Source organism: Aedes aegypti, chromosome 2 (genome assembly GCF_002204515.2).
Source record: "Aedes aegypti strain LVP_AGWG chromosome 2, AaegL5.0 Primary Assembly, whole genome shotgun sequence".
Taxonomy (NCBI): Eukaryota; Metazoa; Arthropoda; class Insecta; order Diptera; family Culicidae; genus Aedes; species Aedes aegypti.
Genome location: NC_035108.1, coordinates 439,661,301 through 439,686,542, shown reverse-complemented (window position 1 = coordinate 439,686,542; position 25,242 = coordinate 439,661,301). Strand labels below are relative to the sequence as shown.

At 37.9% G+C, this 25,242-nt stretch overlaps 1 protein-coding gene across 2 annotated transcripts in view; it reads left to right on the top strand.

The window, feature by feature from the left end:
- Nucleotides 1–8,621: 8,621 nt before the first annotated feature.
- Nucleotides 8,622–25,242, top strand: part of LOC5568002 (dual specificity protein phosphatase 3) — a 126,032-nt gene continuing 109,411 nt past the window's right edge. Inside the window, exons 1-2 of one of the 2 annotated variants that reach the window (XM_021847865.1) lie at nucleotides 8,622–8,737; nucleotides 22,938–23,169. The gene's annotated coding sequence lies outside the window, so the exon portion shown is untranslated. Of the gene's footprint in view, nucleotides 8,738–8,774; nucleotides 8,937–22,937; nucleotides 23,170–25,242 lie in introns of those variants that run through there. The other variant, XM_021847864.1, reaches the window with a different exon arrangement.

Sequence of the window (25,242 nt, the reverse complement as noted above, 5' to 3'; positions counted from 1 at the left end):
CATTTCTCAATGACCCATGTAGCAATAAAGACCTTTCTGTTTTATTTCTCTTCCAACAATAGCTAAGCCACATTCAATATTTCTTCTTCTTCTTGGCATAACGTTCTCACGGGGAGAAAGCCTGTTTCTCAAAGTTATTAACTGAGAGCTTTCTTTGCCAAAGTTGCCATTTTCGCTTTCGTTTATCGTGTGGCAAGTACGATGATACTCTATGCAAAGGGAAGTCAAGGAAATTTCCATTAAGAAAAGAACCTGAACCGACCGGGAATCGAAACCAGACACCTTCATCATAGAGCTTTGCTTTGTAGCCGCGGGCGCTAACCACTCGGCTAAGGAGGGCCCCCAATGCTTCCATCACGCTTTTTTTCGAGACTCTAATAAAAAAAAAATTCTACATCTTCCCAACAATTAAAGGTGTCTGGCGAACGCCAATTTTGAGTTTTCAAAATAGATTTTGCAAAATTTAACCTCACTCTTATTCGTAAATATTTCAAAACCGATTTCAGTGTTTTCAATCACCTCACTAACTATCCAATTTTAGGTTCATAGCCGAATACGTTGATTTCTAGTTCAAAAAAAATATACTAAAGAGGAAAATAACCATCATCGTTTTAAAAAATTTCTAAACCAGTTATTTTTCCTCAAAATCGACGCAATGTACACTCCCGTGCATAAGTTTGGGTTCACCCCCTAAAAAACATGCAAAAGTGTTCTGTCCATATCTCTGTGATTACACGTCCAATTGAAACTCTCTAAGTCGCATTCGAAAGGCAAAGAGTTATTCTTACTTCTTATGTATTTTTTCCAAAAACATTCTTTGAACTTTGTATACTAAATTTTTACTTAAAGTTGTGACATTTTTCAAAAAACACACTGAAAAATCATATTCAATTTCCTCAGGATTGGATCGACCAAAATTTTCAATCAAAGTGTCATCAGAATCGTAAACTTATATTCTTTGAAGAAACGCTACGAAATTTTGGCGGAAAAATCTGAAAAGTATTCAAAATCAATGAAACAGTCAGTCAAGTCATCGTGCAAAAGTTTGGGTTCACCCCTCAGTATGGTGTATCGTGCAAAAGTTTGGGTTCACCTAAACTGATTTAAATCTGTGAAATCTGAAACCAATCATGTACACGCCATTATTTGCGCTCAATAAAGCTTCAAACTATTAAAATCGGTTGAAAAATGGCAGAGATATTGACAAAAATGATGTGCGTGCGGCTCAGGTGAACCCAAACTTTTGCACGATTTGCATCATACTGAGGGGTGAACCCAAACTTTTGCACGATGACTTGACTGACTGTTTTATTGATTTTGAATACTTTCCAGATTTTTCCGCCAAAATTTCGTGGGGTCTCTTCAAAGACTATAATATTACGATTCTAATGACACTTTGATTTAAAATTTTGGTCGACTCAATGCTGAGGAAATTCAATATGGTTTTTCAGTGTGTTTTTTGAAAAATGTCACAACTTTAAGTAAAAAATTAGTATACAAAATTCAAAAAATGTTTTTTGAAAAATACATACAAAGTAAGAATAACTCTTTGCCTTTCGCATGCGGCTTAAAGAGTTTCAATTGGACGTGTAATCACAGAGATATGGACAGAACACTTTTGTATGTTTTTGAGGGGGTGAACCCAAACTTTTGCACGGGAGTGTATATGAAAATCTATTATTGCATTCCACTTGCTGTCTGTAGATTTTCACGAGGATATTTCTAAATTTAAACGAAAAAACTAGTTTTTCCTTTTTGATGATTTCTGGCTGTTCAATGATGGATTCTTGAGCCTTAAATATTCAGAGCCTCAAAAATCATGGGCCTAAGAGGTCCAACGTTAACTAGTTGGTTTGTGTCGAGTACCGGAGATAGTACCGAATTTAAAAAATACGCTAGTATAGGTTAAAGATTTTGCAAAGAATTAATCGCCAATGTTATCTGACATTACCACGAAGAAAATGGAAGTTCAATTAAACATTCAAACTAATAGAGTTATGTGATGTAATAGTAGTTTAAGCAACAAGTTGCAGAATGATGATTTTTACAGCACGAGTCGTACATTTATCCAACGAGGCTTGCCTCTAAGTGAGCTGTCTGAGATCTACTGGTGAATATTCAAAATACTTATCTGAGGATTACACAAAAGGTTTATTATATAATAATGGAATAATTGAAGAATTAAGGAAAATCATCTATGCACCAAAGCGTACTCAATATTTAACGTTCGAGTTTCGGAGGCAGCACGTTTCCGGGTCAGCAATTTTTTTCCTGAAGCTTTTTTATCCAATAGATTTGGCATATCTTATCAAATCATGAGTTATCATGCAGTCTTTTTTTTTTTTTTTTTTGAGGGCTACTTAAGGATAATTCAATTCAAATGAATATTTCCAGTCTCCTAAAAATCTCAAATTTATTTATACTCCAACAATTTATATGGTAGAGCATGTACTTCGTAGAAAATTTCAAAAAAAAAACGACACTTTAATGCTTTCAGTGGGAAATTTGCCTTTTGAAAGAAGCACCACAGAAGACAACAGACTAGCATGCAATCATATAATAGTGTAGGCGGAAAACAATCCTCAAGAAAAGTTTCCCGATCTGAGGCGAGAATCGAACCCACACTTCTTAGCATGGTGCTCCTAAATACCTGATGACAGTAACCACACGGCTACGACGCCATGACCTGGACATTGCTTGAACTGATTAAAACTATTCGCATATCCAGCTAAACTTGTTGTTATTTTGTTGAAATTAAAAGCCAAAATAACTAAGTTTAATAACTAGTTTAGTGACAAGTTTAATAACCACATTTTGCTGACGGGATAACATGACATTGTCAAATTTCGATATTTGAAAGTCAAGCATTTTACAGCTGGAATAACTGTTGTTCGATAGCTTTTGTTACTTAAGCCTGATTTGCTATTGAAAAGGAATCGCTAAAGAAATTTCTCGCCGATTCCTTGCAGAAATTTTCTACAGCGATTCCCATTTGAATTGACATTTATTTTTTTAATAGTATCATTCCAAACATTACATTAGTGGTCTGTGTTAGACAACCTATCATCCTAATTTTTTTTTTTTAGTCGTACAGCATAAATAACAAATTCGAACGTAAAAACTAATCTTCTAGATTCAAAGTGAATTCTAGCTCACCAACATTGATTCTATTATTAACATTATTATCAACATAGTTGATGTATTTAATGAAAATTTTAAGGATTTCACTTCTTCTCGTTGATTCAAAATCGGTCGGATGAGGTCGTCGAATGAAAGTGTTTGCCAACCACTGAGCATCACTGTTGTTCTTCGCTGAAGCAGCAACCAAGCCGGAGCTACTCGGGGACATTCGCAAAATTTATGATGCAGGGTCTCGATGTCCAACACGCAGTGCTGACAATTGGGATCATTTGCTCGGCCAATGATATTCATCAGCCTCCGATGTTCTGTTTTTTCGTTGATCAAAAGGTAGAGATCACTGCGTTGCTTTGAAGACAGCCTTCTCGATGAAATATTGAGCCAAATATTTTTCCAATTCAGCCCCGGCGCATGCCGTTCTACTCCTGGCACAACGGTCTGATTCAAGTAGAAACGATGGATTTGTCCGCTTGTTGGATTTAGTTTTATGTGGTTGGGGAGTGTTGCAAATTGCTGGGAAAGTAGCTTGAGGCATGGGAATTCTGAGGTGGCTGGGATGTTTTGCGTTACGAAAGAATGATAGAAGGGAATTGAATCCATTTCCTGAAGGTGTCGGTTGATTAACAGAGCTTTGCTTTTGATTGCTGGGAGATGCAAATTTAAACCTCCTTCCTCTTTGCTACGAGCTAGCTGATACATCGGAATTCGTGCTGGCAGCCTCCGAAAGAGAAAAGTTCCCATTGAAGCAGCCAGTTTCGCGGTATGCACACATTGTGGTGGAAGTATTGATGACAGATACCGTAATTCGGGGTGTAGTTGATCAGTGGGGAAAAGTTGATCATTCCCGTACCCACATGTATAAGCTGTCAAGAGAGCTATGATCCGATTTCAATTATCACAATTTGTGTTATGTCACATTACCTGATATCTGCTCTTGATGTTTTGAAGTTCGTTTTTATATGCAAGATAATTATACCATGTAAAACAGATTTTCTATGAAATGTTTGATGAACTGTTGAAGGGTTCTTCCCCAAACAATCGACTATTGCCAAGGCTATATAAAAACACCATTTAAATAAACTGTTTCATACATTCCAGGTATATTCTGTGAACTCAGTTTTGAATTTGCATTGAGGATAAAATTTCAATTTCAGAGAAAAAACACGTTGTTTTTGTGAGCGAGTTGCTAATTCAAAGGAAAATTGCATACCTTTAGGCGGTTAATGCGGTGTATTCTGTAATTCACAACTTTTAACTCCAAATTTGACCGATTTATCGTTAAGTTGTAAGATTTTTGAGACTTGATTCAGATTCAGTGACCCCAAATCTTTTGATTAGCATATTGCTTTATTTTACAAAACCTATCGCAGTTATTGATCAACTTCACCCCGGAATAAAAAACTCCACTTTTTGATTTCTAAAAAATATTTTTAATATTATGATAACATTTCGTCAAAATTACGCTTGTATAATTCGATAAACATTCAACCAGTACAGGTTTTAAAAATATTTGCATGATAATACATGGATCCAACTGGGAATTATAGAACAAAATGGCACAAAAGTGATCAACTTCACCCCATTTTACGGTACCACACTTTCGCTGTAATGAAAGTGTTCAGCAACACAACCTTCTGCTGCAGGTTCAGAGTGCGCATGCTGTGCATCCAAATTATTTGGGCTATTTTAGATACCATGCTATCCCAGTTGAGCTTTGACATAAGCTTGACTGATTTGGTGAAAAAAAATCCCAAAACTAACACGAACAAAACACGCTAAGCCTGCTCAACGCAGCGCATGTGTAAAAACTACACAGAATGAGGCAACCAATGCAGGACTCTCTGGCTGAGTGAAAATTCTGTGTAGGGGGAGATCCCCCAGTGCCGGACAGCACCCAATACCGGACAAAGTAAAAAAAATAAGAAACCATAGTCCAATCAAGATGGTGTATTAGAAGGAAAGGAAGCTATTATGGAGACTAATGTTTGCGTAGAATAACACATCCTTGAAATATGCATGCCTTTTTAAAAAAGTAAAAAAATATGAAAATCTTAAAAAAATTGACGTATCGCCTTAATAATGAGCCTATTTAGTAATTATTTTGAATATGAAAAAATACTTTGGATCACGCAAGCATGTTCGAAAATAATCCTTATTTGATAGTATAAATGTATTTTGTACCATAATTGAACAAAATACGGACAAATTACAATTTTGGTTAAGCACCTCCTGTCCCCCAGTTTCGGACAGCTTGATTTGTTATATGCTATCTTTGTAATTATTGTACCAGTGTCTCAAAATACATTCATTTTTCATGGATTCTGTCGATCATGGTATCAAACATGCGATAAAATTAAGAAGAATGAACATTCAGAACAACATCGTAAAATGTGGTATTTTTCATCATATATGAAAGAGGATTTTGATGGACATCTTGTAAACTAAGATAAACTCAAATTGTTCTCGTAAATGTTGCAAATGCATTAAATTGGCAATTATATACTATTCCTATAGTAAACACATTCAATGATGTTCAAATTTACAGAATTTGAGGCATTTCCAAATTGTGTCCGGTATTGGGTGCCGCCTTTCAAGATCGATCAATTTGGTACTAAAATACATCATCAAAATGCAATGCCAAAATTCATATTTATATTTTCAAATTTATTTTTGTACACTATAAAAATGATAATATTTATCATGAATGGGTAACACGAGCTCATAAAACCAATATTTTTCTAATTATGAATTTAGTAGCTTAAGTGTCCGGTACTGGGGGATCTCCCCCTAAGTCGCACTCATGCTGTGTGTAGCCGATGTGTTGGCCTTCGGCTGTGCGGGGATCGATGGAAATGGAACTGTCAATCTCTCCCGCGCGGCAGCAAACAGTTGGCCGTTGGTAAGATGGGGAGTTTTCTGTGATTTTTTCAGGCGAAAAGCCGGAAGATGGTCGCAAATGTGGAAGTTTTTTTTTCCCATTTGCTTCCGCTTCGGCTCCACTCGGTGTGCCACTTGGCACACTTGTAGTCGACTACCTCATTGATGAGGCAGTCCCTAGTCTCGTGTTGCTGAGTGCGGACACCACACCTCGGTTTAACATTGCAATTTCTTGCTCCGTGACCGAAATGCAGCCATCGCTTACACTGAGTAACGTCACGATTCGCTCCACGGTATGTCTTCCAGGTGATGATGGCGTCGTTGACTGCTCTAGCTGCCTTCAGAGCTCCAAAAGTCACGGTTCCTTTCTTGAAGTGCACGAGGTACAGGGCATCTCGATACACTTTTTTCTCGTCGTAGCAATTCATTGGAAATACCGCTAATGACTTGAGATTATAGCGGTTTTCCAACTCCATCTTGATGGTTTCTGGTTCAACGTCACCGAGACCACGGATGATAGCCTTCAATGGTTTTTCCGACAGCTTGACGAAGCTGTAGAACTCAGCTTTCCTCCTGACCAGTTGAAGATCACTTTGATTCCGATGCGACATAGCTTGTACATCGCGCTGATGTTGAGCGCCTTCATGGTTGCTGAGGCCGATGGACTTTACCATCAGTGGAGGGATTTCTCCATGCGCTGCTGTTCTTGTTGCTGCTGCTCATCCGGCACGTCGCCAAAGTCGCTTAAGTAGCTATCGTTGACAGCCGTTCCTCCGGTGCTGTACCGATTTCGCGACAGGATTGTCTCCTGCAGAGGCATTTCGTCAACTTGACGCTGCTTCTTCATGTTGGACTGCTCCGGTATGCTGCCCGTGATGTCAGCCGGTTTCCAGTTTCGAACTTTTTGCTTGCAAAGGATAACAGAACATTACGGATTACGGTATTTCAGTTCGGTTTTTCAGCTATTCATCATCGGAAACATTATGTCAATGATTTTCTACTCGTTGTAGGGAATCAACGAGTAGAAAATCATTAAGTCTCATTAAGTAATTAAGACAAATCGAGAAGATTGGCTGGAAAAAATGGCTGGATTTCTAATATTTGATGAATTTATCTCGTATTGATCCTTTCTAAAACATGTTGAATTTTGTAGAGTGAACTGGAACCAATTTATGAAAAATTGAATATTTTATTTCAGGTCCACTTTATAAATTTATAATTGTACCTAAAAGTTTCAATTAAAATGAAGTCCCAAAAAATGTGGGGTTCATGGTCCCGGACTCTCCCTCGGCTCCCCCGTAAATAAGGTCCTGATTTGGGATAATGGCCTCTAGGATGGTATATCGTTCGGAGAAATGGCGATTGGTGAAGTTCCATTCGGGATTGTGTCATTGATTTGTCTCGTTTTGTCGTATTTATATTATTTACATTTATATTTATATTACTTACGAGTTCGTGTGAACGTCGTGGTGACCAAAGACAACATTTATATAATATGTAATTATCAGAGTAAATCATAAAGAATTAAAATGGAAAAGTTCCTACCAGAAGAATCCTGGACAAATCTCTTATAAATGTGTGGAAATAACGTATATGAACTGCCTGGAAAAATCTTGAAAGACGCTTAAATATTTTTTTTTATATGATTTCTGCAAAAATCTTTGAAAAATATCTGGAATTATTCTAAAAGCAATTTTTGATGATCCCTAGAGAAAAGTTTTGGAATAGTCTGTGAAGGAGTTTTTATATAGACTTTAAAAAAGGTTTGGCCCCTTATAAAACCTTCTTAAAATGCTATACAAGAACTACTTTCTAGCTAGAGGAATATTTTGATCGCGAAACAGTGACAACTAGTTTAAATTCAAATATGTGTAAAAATATTGCAGAACAAAAAATAACTAATTCTAACATTTTTAAATCCAGCATATATCGAATGATATAAACCATTTCTCATCATCCACGCTTTATCCGGCGTCAAGTTCATTTCCCTACATCACATGCTGACCGTGTAATGAAACATAACACTTCATCTCAGCGCGCCGAATCCATTCATAAAAAACGACGACCGGACTGCTCTTGTCCATTCATATTTTCAGAAGAAGCTTCCATTGTTACTTAATGAAATTCCCCGAAAAGCTCATCATCTCCCAACATGCCGCTCTTTTGCGCCAGATGACTTGTATAATCTGGTAGGGTGAGACAATTTCTGGCGATACCACCCCACCCCAATCCGGTATTATTAGGAAATGATATTTTCTTACCCGAATATTGTTGGTAGTGTAGTAATGACTCCATCAATGCAGGGAATATACCGTCTTTTATTTTAATTGGTAGATCCTATCTCGTAGTTTCCGTTTCATTTATCAGTAACTTTAGGTGTAATTTCATACTTGTGGAATATATATTCATAACACATTATAAGACATTGTGATTGCCGATGATGACCACAACCTACCCACAGCCAAAGTTGTGTACAGGGGGATGCTTTCTGACCTTGTCCCTTACATTGAAATCAACCCCCTCTGACACGAGAGCAGATCGTCGACTTCATCTCCCTAAGTTCAATACCATGCCCCGATATCTCTCATTCAATACGAAGCCAACAATCAAAAACAACGCGCGTCGTTACGAGAGAGCTTTTTAGACAGTCGCTGCTAGTGCTGGGTGGAAAAAGATCGAGCGAAAGCTCCACCGTGGGATCCATCGCTTTTCCTCGCAAAGGGTGAGCATTTTTCTTCCGCTTTTCCGAGCACCAGTTCTTCGCAGACTCCAGCTAGAGGCTGGCGCGAAATGACGACGCTCTTCAGTAGCAGAAAGCGCTAGTGATTTAGTGTATCGGTCGGTCGTCGCGCGTCGTATCTGTTTGACCGGGTGAATATTTATTCTGATTGTGGTGGAAGCTGTGGATTAGGGTGATCGAGGTCTGTTCGAAGTTTGTCAGATCACATTCTGAAAGGCAAAACATTACTGAAATATTAGATATATTGATCATATGAAAGACTTATTTCACCATTTAATTCTTTCTCATGTCATTTAAATAGCAGAATATCGTTTAAATGATATTATACCTAGCAACTGAGTTAAAGTTCTATAAATTTCGTGGTATCATATGGAATCAAACAATTCAAAGCAATTGACGTCTAACATCGAAAACAGTTCAAATGATAGGCCACCCTATGCCGTGCATAGAAGATATAGAATCGCGACAGAAGCGTCATCGTTCGTGTAGAATCATTTTGGTCGCAGGCAGTCTCGGAGGGTGTGTGAAAAAACTTTATTGCGTCGTAGCGATGCTGTTGAACCATCTTTGCTTCCGCCGCCGCACAGTGGGCAATGTGACGAGCAAAACGTAATGGTGTACTTATTTCCATGTGAAAAATCATTAGAAATCGATTGGTGATAGTTGCAACTTGTGTAGACTACGTAGAAAGAAAGAAGAAGAAGAGGAAGAAGGTCCGAAGAACAGCCTATGTACAAAACAAAGTGAAATTTATTTAAATTTCAAATCAACGATTTTTATTATAGTTTCATCATATAACCCAATCTTATAGATCTCGAATAGAATACAAGGATTTGAAAGCAGACTTTTACCAGGATTTACCTTTCCAATTCTAATTGAACTAGAATTTTTGCAAAGTTATAAAACAAGATAAAGATTTAAATGTCTCAGTTCAATTAAGGTTCAAGATCAATGTGGAATTCGAACCTCATTGAATAAAAACGCTTGCTAGTTTGAAAATATGGATGGACCTTTTCTGTGAGAGTTAAAAACTGTAAATCCTAAAGCTGCTTGGCTACCATCATATTGACCTGACCAGTGGATTCCAAAAGAGTTGTAACAGTTTTTGTTACTCAGTTAACGCGTTTTTGTAGCAAAATATGTTATAATTTTGGCTTGTTAGTAGTTGAAATAACAAAAATTATAACACAATTTCCTCTACACTTAACAAAATATGTTATAATTTAAACAAAAATGTTACTCATTATGTTTCAAATCAAGCAAAAATATCACTCAGTTTGTTATTTTTCATAGCTGAATTATAACAAAATTTGTCATAAGCAATGTTTCTTTATCTTTCACAACAAAGTGTGTTATACTTATGTTTTGAAACAGTCTTTGTTATTATAACTGATTTTGTTTTAATTATGTTATAATTTCCTCCATCAATTTAAAGCGATTATAACAAAAATAAAACACAATTTGTTAATTGTATTAAATCTTGATATACAGTACCGGACAGAATAAAGTACGCATTGGCCGTTTTTCCATACAAAATGATCAAGTTTGGAGTCTTATATCTCGGTTTCTAGTTGTCCGATTGACCTGAAATTTTCACCGCAGCTTGAAAGTAACCTCAAATTTGCTAGGCTAGAAATTCATAGTTTTTCATTAACTAACTTTTAAGTAATCGCAAATCTCAAATTTCGAAAAAAAAAAATTACAAAATTTTAAAGTAAAAATAATTTTTAAATGAAAATATTTAGAGCAATATGTTCTTCTGCAAAAATGTACAATTTGATAAGACACACAAGTTTGCAGAACATCATTTTTCGGTAAAACTGATTGTTTTCAAAATATTTTCAAAATTAAATTTTGCATTTTTTTGCAAATTGAGATATTTTCAATAATTTAAAAGATTGTGTTTCAAATGCAGTGATATTTTAATTGAGTAAAATCTATGTTATATCTAGGCTGTGGTGAAAATTTCAGATCAATCGGACCACTAAAAGCTGAGATTCAGATCTCCAAACTTGACCATTTTGTATGGAAAAACGGCCAATGCGTACTTTATTCTGTCCGGTACTGTAATTGTGCTACAATTTTGTTGTAATCCATTGGTCGGGGAAGGATAGAAGGTTTGTTTTTGTATTCAAATATAGCTGTCGTCAGCAAATTCGTACGATAACAGTTGTTTGAAGAAAGCAGGATGGAAGGTATTTTGCTCATGAATTTATTATTATCCAATCAGAGTAAGGTAGGGAACATGTTCGACCTTAGTGGTATAATCAAAATATCCATAAAAACAATAGCAGTTGTAAAGAAATAAATACCATACATTTAACCTTCAACATATTTGCTATAATTTCTTTGATTGTATTAAACGAACCTTTGTTTCACCGGAGGGGCAAAAGTTCGCTGGTCGAAACATGAAATACCGACACTTTTACGACAAACATACTTTATACCAGCCAAAATCTTATGTTTACAGATAAATACACACTAATTTGACATAAAAAAAAATTGCATAAACAAGCAGTTTTACGCAAAACAAACCGAAAATGTGAAATGTTGATGACTTTTTTTCGCATGATCAGGCAAATTTCGCGAAACTTGAAGATCAAGCGTGTGCTATAATAAGGGCGCAAGTTGCATGATCGATCCTCTCTTCTGTAAATGAAGATGACATGAGCTCATGCTTGAAAAACATTCAGTTTTTAGACAGTAGATTGACAAAGATGTATATAAAGGTCGCCTAACGATCGGCTGTTTTATTGGACTTGGTAAAATAAGGAATCTGAGCCAAGAGAAATTTAAGAATGTTTTGTGATTTAACATGCATCAAATTCTAATGTTAGTGTGACTTACAGAAAATTGATTGCAGTTAGGCTTTCTACATTTGTTCAAACTTGCAATAAAAACATATAAAAAAACATATGAAAAAACAAAGCAGTACATCATCGATATCTCGTCATTAATCGAGAAACAAGTTTTATATGTTTTTCTTACTAATAATGCAACGTCTTCTAATTACAGAAATTTTACATGAATGCATATATCTTCAAAACGAAAAATCATCTCTGAACCGAATTGATGAGGGGACGGACCTGGTGTAGCGGTTAGAACACACGCCGAGGACGTGGGATCGAATCCCATCCCGGAGGTAGTCACTTATGACTTAAAAAGTTATAGTGGGGACTTCATTTGTAAGGGAAGTAAAGCTGTTCGTTCTTCTTCTTCTTACTGGCATGACGTCCTCACTGGGACAGAGCTTGCTTCTCAGCATAGTGTTCTTATGAGTACTTCCACAGTTGTTAAATGAGAGCTTTCTTTGCCAAGTTGCTTGGTCTCGAGATGAACTAACCCTGGGGAGAAATCTCGTTAACAAAGACAAAAAAAGAATTGATGTAATATCCATATAACCTACGTAAGACGCCAAAAAATGTTGTGTAAGAAAAATAAATAAAAATAAATAAATAAAATGGTCATAAAGGGCGAACACGAAAATTCAACAGGGCATAACTTTCCAACCATTGGGTAAAAATCAACCAAATTTTGCACACTTTCTCATTGATGTGTATTGTTTATATGCTGTCAAACTCGAAGTCGTGTCTTTCGATTCAACGAAAATGGAGGTGAACCAACGCGAGTCGAGAGAACAAATTCTTTCCAAACACCTGGAATTTCCTGACCTGTCGCGCCGGCAGTTGGGAAAAATGTTGAACATTCACCATTCAACCGTCTCCAGAGATCGGCGTGTCGCAGAGCTACTTCCAGATTGCAAAGAAGAGAGCTGGACTACTTACATACAAGATACAGAACTTCCCAAACCGTGATGAGCGGCAACAACCGACGGCTAAAACTCGGGCACGGAAGCTCTACGAGAAGATACTGACAAAATATGGCTGCTGTGTGATGGACGACGAAAAGTATATAAAAGCGGATTTTAAGCAAATTCCGGGGTTGGGGTTTTTCACCGGCAAGAGCAAGTTCGATGTGGACGACAAATTTAAAAAGAAGAAAATGTCGAAGTTCGTCACCAAATATCTCATTTAGCAGGCCTTCTGCTCTTGCAGACTGAGGAGTGAGCCTTTCGTGGCAAAGGGCACAGTAAATGGCGAGATTTACAAATCTGAGTGCCTTGATAAGCGCATTTTGCCGTTCTTGCAGCAGCACGACGAAGCTACACTATTTTGGCCAGATTTGGCATCATACCACTATTCTAAAAGTGTCCTGGAGTGGTATGAGGCCAATTCTGTCCATTTTGGCCCAAAGGACATGAATCCGCCAAACTGTCCGGAGCTGCGCCCGGTGGAGCAGTACTGGGCAATAATGAAGCGGGAACTTTGGAAGAGCAAGAAAACAGTCAAAGATGAGAAGGACATGTTAAGAAAATGGAAAAAAAAAACTGAAGACTGGTACCGGATGGCAGTGTAAAGACTTTGATCGAGGGCATCATTTTAGTTTGATTCTAAACATTATGAGAAAATTGGCATGATATTTTCAGTGTCGCAATAATTTCATGTTCACCTTTGTTATAAAAGATTAAAGCATGTCTAAAAACAATCTTCAGAATGAACAAGTTTTTACGCTTGTTCTACGGAAACAAACAGTAACATGGTCTTATGATCTTTTCAATCTAAAAACTTCAGAAAATTGGTGTCAATATAACATTGAAAAAATGTTGCGGCTTCTGCAACTTTACATGGTTCGATGTGGTTTTTTTGTAGGAATCCGTAAAGGGAATTCAATGTTCACAATTTTGCTGTCACATTTGAATGCAACTGCTGTTCCCGACGTCTCGGAGACAAATTTATCGAACGACTCAAAATTTGAATAGGAAACAATTGAAAGTTCGCAAAAAATGTATACAAACTCAAGTTCGCTTGCTGCACCATTGTTTATTTTGGAGAACATTTTTGGTTGAATTTTACTATGAATCTCATACACAAACATTTCCTAGTAACAACGATTCGTTCTAGATAATTGATCACAAAATATCGCAGCTTGTTTTGAAATTGAAGAGAATTTGGTTTTCTGATTAACAATACCTAAAAATGGATCAAGCCTGTTCTGCTAATTCTAAAATATCTGAGCATTTAGTCGAAGATGACCTTATAATCTATATTATCTTCTTCTTTTAATTGCGTATCATTAACTAGATGAAAACACCGAATTTTGTACTATACCATTTCATTTCACTAGAGTTTGTATCCTTTGACAGATATGCGTATTTCAACCTCAACTGTAAGGCCGTCTTCAGTGTCGTGACTAGGCTAAGTCCTTAATCCCTTGCCTCCCTTGGAAGTAAACACTCGCCTTTTGAAAGGTTTTGTTTTTGACTCAATTCCGATTTTATTCGCTTGAGATCCATACTAATGATTTTGACAAAATAATATTTTGGGTGAACTCAAATCAATGCAATAGGTACAGTTTTAAAAACATGTAGGGTCAGTGTTCTCTTAGTGGACAGTCCCCTATAGTCGCACTAGAGGCCTTTTATGACCGTTTTTCTAGAAATCTTTTCAAAGGTCAGGAGCAATTTATCTAAGTACCATTGTTACACAGCTTGATTTTAATCAAAAAATGATCGAAATAATTAGTTTTGCTTGAAATTTGAGCTCCCTCTATAGTAAACCTATTGTTCCTGCTATTGCTATTGTAGCACTACTGAGATAAACTATTTTTTTATTATACGAAATAATTGATGAATTAAGAACTTTTCTTACATCAAACGAAAGCTTTTGATCCACAATTTATCGGAAAAATATAAAAGTTTTGTAAAAATACGGTTTTGATAAGTATTTTGCCAACGCCGTGGTACTATAGGAACAGCGCTTAGAATTAGAAATAGTTCTACTACAGGCACATGTATTCCTATAGTGGCACATGCAATAATAACAACAAACATATGTTTTTTCGTAGTTTTCATATTTTTCCCATAAAACCAAGATAAGCTTTCAGATGATGTAAGAATAATGACGCTAGCGTTATTTTTCGATTTTATACTAAATTTTGTTCTTAGCTATGCGGCTATTGGTACATCGACCCTAAAAAGGATTCTGGGGAATGGTTTTCTGGGGAATTTCTCATTCTGGAGGATGTCATTCTGGGGGAATGTCGTTCTGGGGTTTGACTTTCCGGGAAATGTCCTGCAACCAAGCATACAATATGTTAAAAACAGTGTCATCTGACTAAATGACATTTGGCTGATAAAAGAGTAAACCAAAATATACATGTCACCAGGGATTGAATCCAGAGAAAATTGAGACAATCTCTCACGTATCGCTCGTATACTGCTACAACCTTGATCAGATCGGGGGATAGCGGTGCATGATAAAACCCCTCTAAACAAGCTTCAAACCTGGGGGAAACTATCCATATCGGAATATCGGAGATTGTTTATCGTGCCAGTAAAGTAAAACACCTACCCCCAACGGAAAGCAAGCGAGAAACATTGATTTTATCATCGCTCTCTCTTTGGGGCTCTTGTTCGCTGCTCCTATTTATCAGACTTGTAACAACTTGCGATACATTGTCGATCATAGACCGCAACAGATGGGATGTTTTTATAAAGCCATTCGGCTCTGTTCCTATAAAGCCATAAAGGCATAAACGTCACCTTTCGAGAAAGGACCATTAACCCTGATCAAATATCCCGGCATTATACTGCCTCCTCAGGGTAAGCCAACAGTTATAATCCATTATTGAAATTTCACTTTTAAGAAGAAAAATGAAACAGAATCTAAAATACAAAAAGCTGTCCAAAACTACATGGTAGTGAAAGAAATCTCAATTAAAAGTTCAGTAACTTCGACAAATTCTACCAATTGACGACCGGGTTCGGCAAAGTCAAACCTAAACTCGAAGAAATTGAACAATTCAAAAAAAATACGAGAAAAACGAAAAAAAAAATAGAATTTAAAAAATTTTGCAAATTTCTGAACTTAAAGTTTTGTTAATGTTTGATTCTAATTTATTAGTCGAGGCAAACCCTAACTGCTTTGTGACGTCACGTCTGTTTATGGCTAGGTGATGCTCCAACGGCTGATGCCAGCTGGACGGTGTCTTTGCTGCGTCGATGGGGTAGGCGTCAGGCGCTTGAAACGATCGGCATTTAAACTCTTCAACTCGTGCTTGATCTTGTTCTTCGAGGCATAGGCGTCCCCGGGCTTCGGTGATTTGACGAGTTGGCACGTGATTAGCCGCGACAACAACCACACTATATCGTAGGACTTAACTCTCCTGGACCGTATTTCCACACGAATGTTCTGGACAGTGGTCCGTACTATCGGAAAAACTACCACCAACTTGTCGGAGTGGGCCTAAGCTCAGTTGCGCTCAAAGTGTGGCCTAAGCTAGCCTAGATTGGTTAAGATTAGCCGCCCACGTTGTTGGGTCTAAGTCGCCGCCTAAACATCGCAGTTGCCTTTATTAACACATCCCAAGTACATCACATCACTTTTACACACATTAATTTGAATCTCAACTGATTTTTGAAAGCTTTACTTGAATTCTACAAATAGTTTCCACAGTCAAAATTAACGTGTTACCACTATCACGTGCTCCACCAATATGAACAAACGAGCGTGATTCGAAGTAGTTAGAACCTTCAAATTACGACGCAACTACTAGCCTATGGACTACAATGGGTTTAAAACCTCTTTTTTCATTGGTCGGATCTGGAGCATGGCATGGCTGCCTAAATTCTATAGAAAGTCAGTGGAAAACTACTTCGACGCAATTAGCTCGATTTATGCGCTGCGCTTTCAATTATGCAATTTATTTAACTCGCGAGCTCTAGTTTATTTGAACATGCCGAAATATTTCTACACAGATTAAACGACTCACTGATGGCAGCACACATAAAAAGAGGTATAGCTGAATTTGTATTTGCTACACGAAAAGACATGTGCTGTCATTTTAACGATGGCATAAAATATTGAAAGATTTTTATTAACGGAACAGATTCATATTTTACAAGATTATTAACGTTTCTTCATTGTATATTCTATGTAAATCATTTGTACTATAAGAGAGAGGAAGCTTCAGAATCATTTTAAAATTTTTATTTCGAGTCCTCTGCAGAGCTTTTATTCTGGTACAACAGCTAGTCCATATTGGTACAGCATACAACATGGCTGACCTAAAAATTTGTTGGACGGTCAAAAACTGCTTCTTATGACAAAGTTTTGATTTTCTATTAATAAGTGGATTAAGTAATTTTATAAACTTGTTACATTTGGCTTGAATGCCCTCAATGTGGGTTTTGAAAGCTACAAAGCCGTTTTTTAAGCATAGAGAAGAACTGTTCAAGTTGGGTGATCTATATACGAGTATAGAGCCTATATTGTACTTATTTATTGCTTGTATACATCAAGCTTAGAAGCATTCATGGTGCAGTAATAGAGTTTCTATGAGCAATTCTCGCTGAAACCAGGCCGCCATCGGCACCCATCGTTAGAATTCCAATTTTATGTCTCTGATCGCTAGCTTTCGATAAAACTTAAGGGTGGTCCTTTTTGTTTTCTCAAATTGGTGGACCCCTCGTACGCCAGCTAGCTAAACAGTTTGCAAAAAAGCCCATTTTTTGATAAATCTTGGGTATTTCTTCACGTGATATGTCTCATATTTCCCTTGGAACACATACCAAACTTAATGGCATCGTATAGAGAAAGGATATAGCTTTCATTTGAAGTTAAAAAAAATCCGGCGGCCATTTTGAATTTGGCCGCCATCTTGAATTTTGTTAGAAAAATCGTTTTTTCACCATTAGCGCACCGCTCGTTTTGAATTCTGAGATCACCATCAGAAAGCTGAGGAAAAATTGCGTAAGATAGGCTACAAAAACTAGGTGTGCAATGGTATTTACCCTATGAAATGAACGATTTTCTAAAACATGTTCCACGATTTTGACGTATATGGCGAGTGCAATCAATGCAAACATCATTTTTTGTACAACAAAGATACAAGTTTTCAATAGTTGGTGTATTTTTCGAGTCAGATGAAGAATAGGAGTATTATTTTGAGTGAAAAAATCTGGCGGCCATCTTGGATTTTGACGCCATCTTGGTTTTAAGTAGTAGAATGAGTTTTCAACTTGATAACACTCAACATGTTGAATTTTAATGCCACCGTTGCACTTACTATTCTTCTTGTTCTTCTTTTTCCTGACGTTACGTCCCTACTGGAATAAAGCCAGCCCCTAAGCTTCAAAAATAAATTAACAAGTAGAATTTTTTAACGCTTATTTGCCACCTGAATGATTGTTCTGCATATCTGCGAGTTGAAAAATAGCATTAATTCTTTCATTTATTTGGTCTAAAACCATTGATAGAAATGAACAATCTGTTGAACAGCTAAAATAAGATAAGAAATAAAGAATCTGTTTGTTTTTTAACGGAGATCTTCAATCAATTAAACATGAAGAGCGCTGAGATGGTAAAAAATCATTCTACTGCTAAAAACTAAGATGGCGTCGAAATCCAAGATGGCCACCAGATTTTCCAAACTCAAAATGATTCCCCTGAGTTTCGGCATTACGTCCACATTAGAACAAAGCCTGCTTCTCACCTTTCAATTTCGCTATTTTTCACATGCATGTTGGGTGTTAGTAAAAACAATACTTTATGATTCAGAAAATCAAGGATTTTTTTGCTTAAAAATTTAAGATTTCCATTCTAAATTAATGCACTTTTGGAAATGTTTTACGTTAAAACTACAGATATTACCACAAAACTTACTAATGTCCCAACGCACAATTTATAAACTTCATTCGATGACAAAAAAAGCATAGGGGAACTGGGGGTAAAATGAACACCCTAAGCAATTTTCATGTTTTCTTGCTTATGAAGCAGTCAGATTCTTTTTCAATTGCTCGGAACTGAAGAAGGATGTTTATGCAATGTAACCAGTTGATATATTGTGATGGAAATGGAATTTTATCAACATTATTATAATTTTGAAATTTTCTTTCCACAGAGTTAATAGTCCAAACATGTGGGTAAAATGAACATGTAACGGGGGTAATATGAACATAGTCTTGGGGGTAAAATGAACATACAGTGGGGGTAATATGAACATATACTGGGGGTAAAATGAACATGTAGTGGGGGTAAAATGAACACCATTCAAATTGAACGGGTTGTGGCATGATTCTCGGCATCTGATACATGATCAATGAATATCTCCCAGACATTCCGGAATCGATGGAAAGTTTAGCTGCGACCTTTTGGATGGCTGTCCATATCTGTCTCTATATTTCCTCCGGAAAACTCTCGACATCTGAATTAAAATCCGGTAGTATTCATCCTGCCATGGTGTTCATATTACCCCCATCTCGAGTGGTTCATTTTACCCCCAAAGAAACAACATATTCAAATCATTTGTTCTAAGAATTTAAAAGATAAAAATACTTTCAATTTCCGTCTACTTCACATAAATACTTTAAAGATATGATGTACCACGCAGTTCAATAGATTTTTCATGATTTTAGTCATAAAAACCTTAAATTCCACTAGTGAAAATTTACATCAAATGACAAAACGCATAGGCGTACTTTGTTTTTGTTTACTTTTCCAGCTTTTGACAGTTCAATATCGCGCTAGAGTTGTCGAAATAGCTCCTTACTCTGAAGATTAAGGATGGTGCTATGTTTTGCATTGATTTATAGCATAATTACCGTAGAACACAAAGCTGTTCATTTTACCCCCCCTGTTCATTTTACCCACAGTTCCCCTATGGTAAAAAAAAAATTGTTTATTTCAATCAATGTTTTTGGACGGTTTTTATTCATTAAATTTATTTATTCATAATAACTGAATTCAAAGATATGTCGAAGAAATATTCTGTTATTAAAAATCGTATTATAAAAGAAAATTCCTATTTAATAACCTGTATTTATAACTAATAAAGCTGAGTATCAGACTCGGTTCCACTAGGGACGTAACGTCAGGAAAATGAAGAATAATAAGAAGAAGAGTATGCGAAACCTTGTTTTTATTGGTAACCTCTAAATTCGACATGCTGAGTGCTATCAAGGTGAAAAATTCATTCTACTAGTCAAAATCAAGATGGCGTCAAAATCAAAGATGGCCGCCAGATTTTATCACTCTAAATAATACTCCTATTCTTCATCTGACTCGAAAAATACACCAACTATTGAAAACTTGTATCTTTGTTGTACAAAAAATGATGTTTGCATTGATTGCACTCGCCATATACGTCAAAATCGTGGAACATGTTTTAGAAAATCGTTCATTTCATAGGGTAAATACCATTGCACACCTAGTTTCTGTAGCCTATCTTACGCAATTTTTCCTCAGCTTTCTGATGGTGATCTCAGAATTCAAAACGAGCGGTGCGCTAATGGTGAAAAAACGATTTTTCTAACAAAATTCAAGATGGCGGCCAAATTCAAAATGGCCGCCGGATTTTTTTAACTTCAAATGAAAGCTATATCCTTTCTCTATACGATGCCATTAAGTTTGGTATGTGTTCCAAGGGAAATATGAGACATATCACGTGAAGAAATACCCAAGATTTATCAAAAAATGGGCTTTTTTGCAAACTGTTTAGCTAGCTGGCGTACGAGGGGTCCACCAATTTGAGAAAACAAAAAGGACCACCCTTAAGTTTTATCGAAAGCTAGCGATCAGTGACATAAAATTGGAATTCTAACGATGGGTGCCGATGGCGGCCTGGTTTCAGCGAGAATTGCTCCTATGCGGTTGAAGTGCTATTATTAGGCGTGCCAACATTTGTAGTGCTATTATGTTATTATTGCCTGTATGTTTCTATGATGCTATTAGTGCTTATGATTACTTGGTTGCTTAACCCATCTACCGGCAGCTTCATATTTTACCGCTCAAAAAGTATTCACATCGCGATAACTTTTTTGTTTCTCGATATTTTTGCACCATTTTTTCACAAGCCCTAAAAAAAACTCTTCTAGTTTAAGAACATGTGTCGATATTGATAATTGGCCATCTGTATCTGGAGATATTGGCCATCAATATCTGGAGATATTCCAAAATTCCTTGGGGGACCGACGCGTAGCCATAACCTACGAAAATATCTCAGGTTACACAATTTTTATAAAATTCGGATATTCACTCTACGGAATGATACATTAATGCGAGTATATTGTAAAAAATGAGCAATTTGGTGCACCCGTCTTTGAGTAATGAGCATTTATGTACCGCTGGACACACCTCATATCGTAATTTTCAGATTTCTCCAAGAATACTAAACCGATTGTATGATTTTTTCAGAGCAGCTCCTTATTACCTAGCTTTGTATAATACACATTTTATTTTTTTGATAAATTGACCAAAAGCAAAATGGTCGCCAAAGACATTTTATATGGAGAATGTTGGTCCCCCAAGGAACATCGGAATATCTTCAAAACTAGATCACCAATGATTATTATCGACATGTATTCTTAAACTAGAAGAGTTTTTTGAGATTTTGTGAAAAAATGGTGCAAAAATATCAAGTAACAAAATAGTTATCGCGATTTGAATATTTTTTTAGCGGTAAAAAATGAAGCTGCCGGTAGAGGGGTTAATCTAATTATATGTTAAAAGTATAAAATAATGGCCAAAAAAGGGGCTTATCGAAGTCTGCCCAAGGGGAGACTTTCACCAATCAATGTGCTTTTCAGATGGATATAGATATATTGTATCGTTACAAACCAGCGCCTTCTAAACTTTTCGGTTTCGCCTCCGTTTTTGCCCACTGTGCGCCGCTGAGAGGAAGAGCGGTGTCTGCTAGTAGCGCCGGGCTTGTTGTTATCTTCCATCATGGGACACGAGTTCCGCTTGAGCCTCGTCGTGTTGTAGCTTCTTGGAATTTCCGGTTTCCTGAGCTAAGGCTCGGTTCGACGGTGGGCAAAGCAAAGCAAGTACCCTCCGGACGTAAAACAAGCGGTAAAAAGTATGCAAATTTCAAGTGGAATTCTCGGGACGATTATTTAAAATGCCATTGGAAGTGTGGAAACAGCGACCGCGCGGCCCACACAGCTTAGAATTTTCAAGTGTGCATCGTAGTTTGTGTTCTACCACGCTTTGAAGTGACAACGCTCTGCAGCAGCGTCAGTCTTGCGAACGGGTTGTCGTGTAAGTGTGGGGAATGAGAGAGCAAAGTTACAGAATGCGATACCGGATGTGGGAAATGCCTTCTTAAAAGATCAGGAATAGGCACGGAAATTTGATAGATGAAGAACACGATGGTTCTTTCAACATTTTAAGCACTATGTCTTTTCCAACCATGTAAAATGAATGATGCAAGATTTCAAGATTCTTCCAGAAATTCCATCTAATGGAACAATGCTATTATACATAAGGGTGGTTCAAATAGAATTTCTCACATTTTCTTAACAATCCAAATGATGAAATAAGTGGCTGTGAAATTTTGTAGTTTTGAATTCGTATTCCTATTCCTATTCCTATTCCTATTCCTATTCCTATTCCTATTCCTATTCCTATTCCTATTCCTATTCCTATTCCTATTCCTATTCCTATTCCTATTCCTATTCCTATTCCTATTCCTATTCCTATTCCTATTCCTATTCCTATTCCTATTCCTATTCCTATTCCTATTCCTATTCCTATTCCTATTCCTATTCCTATTCCTATTCCTATTCCTATTCCTATTCCTATTCCTATTCCTATTCCTATTCCTATTCCTATTCTTATTCCTATTCCTATTCCTATTTCTATTCCTATTACTATTTATGTTTCCATTTTTTTTTCTTTTGTAGATTTTGGAAACTCTTTAAGTTTTACACCTTCGACGTGTTTCGTAAACCGTTTACATTTCACCCGTTTTTTTTTTAATGCAAACAATTTTCCTAGCTACGCCCACCCACTAGCAGACACCCTTCGTTCTGAGTCGCAGCCCATCACACCCGTAGAACCATTGAAGTTATACTCATATATCATCATAGCACAAGGTTTATTTCCGCGACGAGACTGTATCTATGCTTAAACTAAGTACATACTAGAAACAAGAGAGGATTGTCACGTGAAAAACAAATTTAATTAAAAGTACTCCGACTGCAAACTTATCGTCACAAAACATACTGACAGAGAAATAATTAAAAACGTGTATTATACTAGCGTAATGGTGCTTAATTGTCCCTCTCCCATTTTGGAGTCCCTATTGTTCGCATACTAATGAACCGGGAAAACTCATTCCGCAGAACGGTCGCGAAATCATCATCATCATCTTGTCCAGAATCATCCGGTGACATTCGAAGGAAGAAGTGGAAAATTTTATCCCTCCACACGTGGGCGTCTGTGTGTGTGTGCGAGAGTTAGAGTGCCAACCACAGGAAAAGCAAACAACGAAACCCAATCTCCAAATCCGGAACGCTGGAGGGCAGAAGTGACGACCGGCGGCGCAGCAGTAGCCGCGAGGAGGGACGAGAAAGCGTACGTATTTACCCTGGTTTCAAACTATCCTATAACTATTTGAGTTTTTTTTTTTCGGGACTTCGAGACGGAGATATTCTCGGGGGAAGATAAATACCGAAATTAAAACGCATTTGGCCGGGATACGGTCAGTAAAAGTGAATTTTACGGTCATACTGTTGATTTAGGGTTGGATGGTTTACTAGGGTGGGTCATCTGTTGAGGTAGATACTTGATGGTGCACAAACCGGGGACCGTTCTTTCAAGAAAAAAGACTGTACCCGTTCGCGCTCGCTTATAGACTGACTAAATATATTTCAGAATCTTACAGAGTTTGATTATGTTGTACACAGTAGTGCCGTGTGCACTCTTCCCTTTCGCTCGTCCTTTGGTGCCGGGTGCACCAACTTTGGTGTGCTCCGGTTGGAGCACCTAAATTGCTGCGTAAGCGGCGTCGGGTGACGCCCGCTTAAACGTTGAGTTGGCTGCGCCTGGTCGCTGCCTCCAACGACCGGATGCGCCGCATGTTTTGCCGCCAACGCCAGACGATGACGGTGATGATCACGGCGATGATGAACAGGGTATCGATCGTATACCCTGCCACTGTATGGGTGGAGATATTGTTCTCCACCGTGACTTCGGGGCTGCTTTCCGAGAATGGCCACATCTCCAATTTCTTGCGATAGGTGTGTTGCGATGTCGAACGATGTCTTCCTTCTCGGGGCGACTTGGGTGGTTGCTGCCCAGTTTATAGTTGATGGGCAGCGTATGGCATTGCTGATGCAGCGGGAACATCGATGCACGTTGGACCCTCGCGGTCGTGACCGCTGGCCAGCCGGATATATGTTGCTGACTGCTATGGACTTTGTCGCGACGATTGCGACCGTTGGCAGCACATTTTATGCTGGTGCTGCATTCGTATGTTTTTTGTGTGACAATGTCACACATCAGAAGTAGATTTTGGTTTGAATTTGGGCCGGGCTCCAAGGTTTAGCCCGGATGAAAGTTTGGCTACTTCCATTTTCTCCCCCCTTTGGGACGAGCGCGTAGGCGACCGTCCCAAATCATTTGTGGTGCTTGCGGTGGGGGTTCATCTTCGAACTCTGAAGTTTCTCGCTGAGTAATTGTAACGTCTTTATCGATGACGCTGTGACTCTCCTGGTTGTGTGTGGATTCGTGCTCCTCTTCTATTGGTAGAGGCGCCAATGTGCGAACGTTGCGTTTGTACGTGCCAGTAGAGGTTCGAACCACTGCCACGCGAACTATTCCATCCTCGCCGGGATGAACTTGTGTGATAATTCCCATGGGCCAGCGCGCCACGGGAATGTTGTCATCGCCAATCAGCACTATTTGGCCAACTTTAACGTTCTCGTGTCGTTTCGTCCATTTTGCATAATTGCGAAGTTGATGAAGATATTCTGTGTGCCACCTTCTCCAAAATTGTTCTGTCTGATGCTGCACACGTTTCCACCTCGTTGTGAGGTTGACAGTATTTTCAGGTTGAGTGGGCATGGGTATGGCCTGCATGGGCCTTGCGATCAAAAAATGCCCTGGCGTCAATGGTGTTGGAGCTTCTGTTCCTGCGTATACTGCGGTCAATGGTCGTGAATTCATAATCGCGGCCACCTGATAAAATAGTGTTTGAAGCTCCATTATATTCAGTTGAGCTCCTCTAGCTGCTGCACTGAACAATCTCTTTGCTACCTTTATGTTGGATTCCCACAGCCCTCCAAAGTTTGGGCTTCGTGGGGGAATGAATGAGAAGTGAATCCCACTCTTCGCTGCAGTGTCGATAATTTTGTTTTGAAAGTTTTGGTTGTTGTAAGCCTTTCGTAGGCGATTGAGCTCCCTACTGGCACCTACGAAGTTCCGTCCATTATCGGAGTATATGACCTCTGGAACTCCTCGCATTGAAGTGAATCTGAGTAAAGCCGAGATAAAGGCTGATGCAGACTGATCCTCGACTACTTCTAGGTGCACTGCCTTAGTAGTGAAGCAGACAAAAATGCAAGCGTATGCGATGATCTTGCATTTTGATCGTTGGTTTAGCAATACTTCAAACGGACCACATAAGTCCACTCCGGTGTGAGAGAA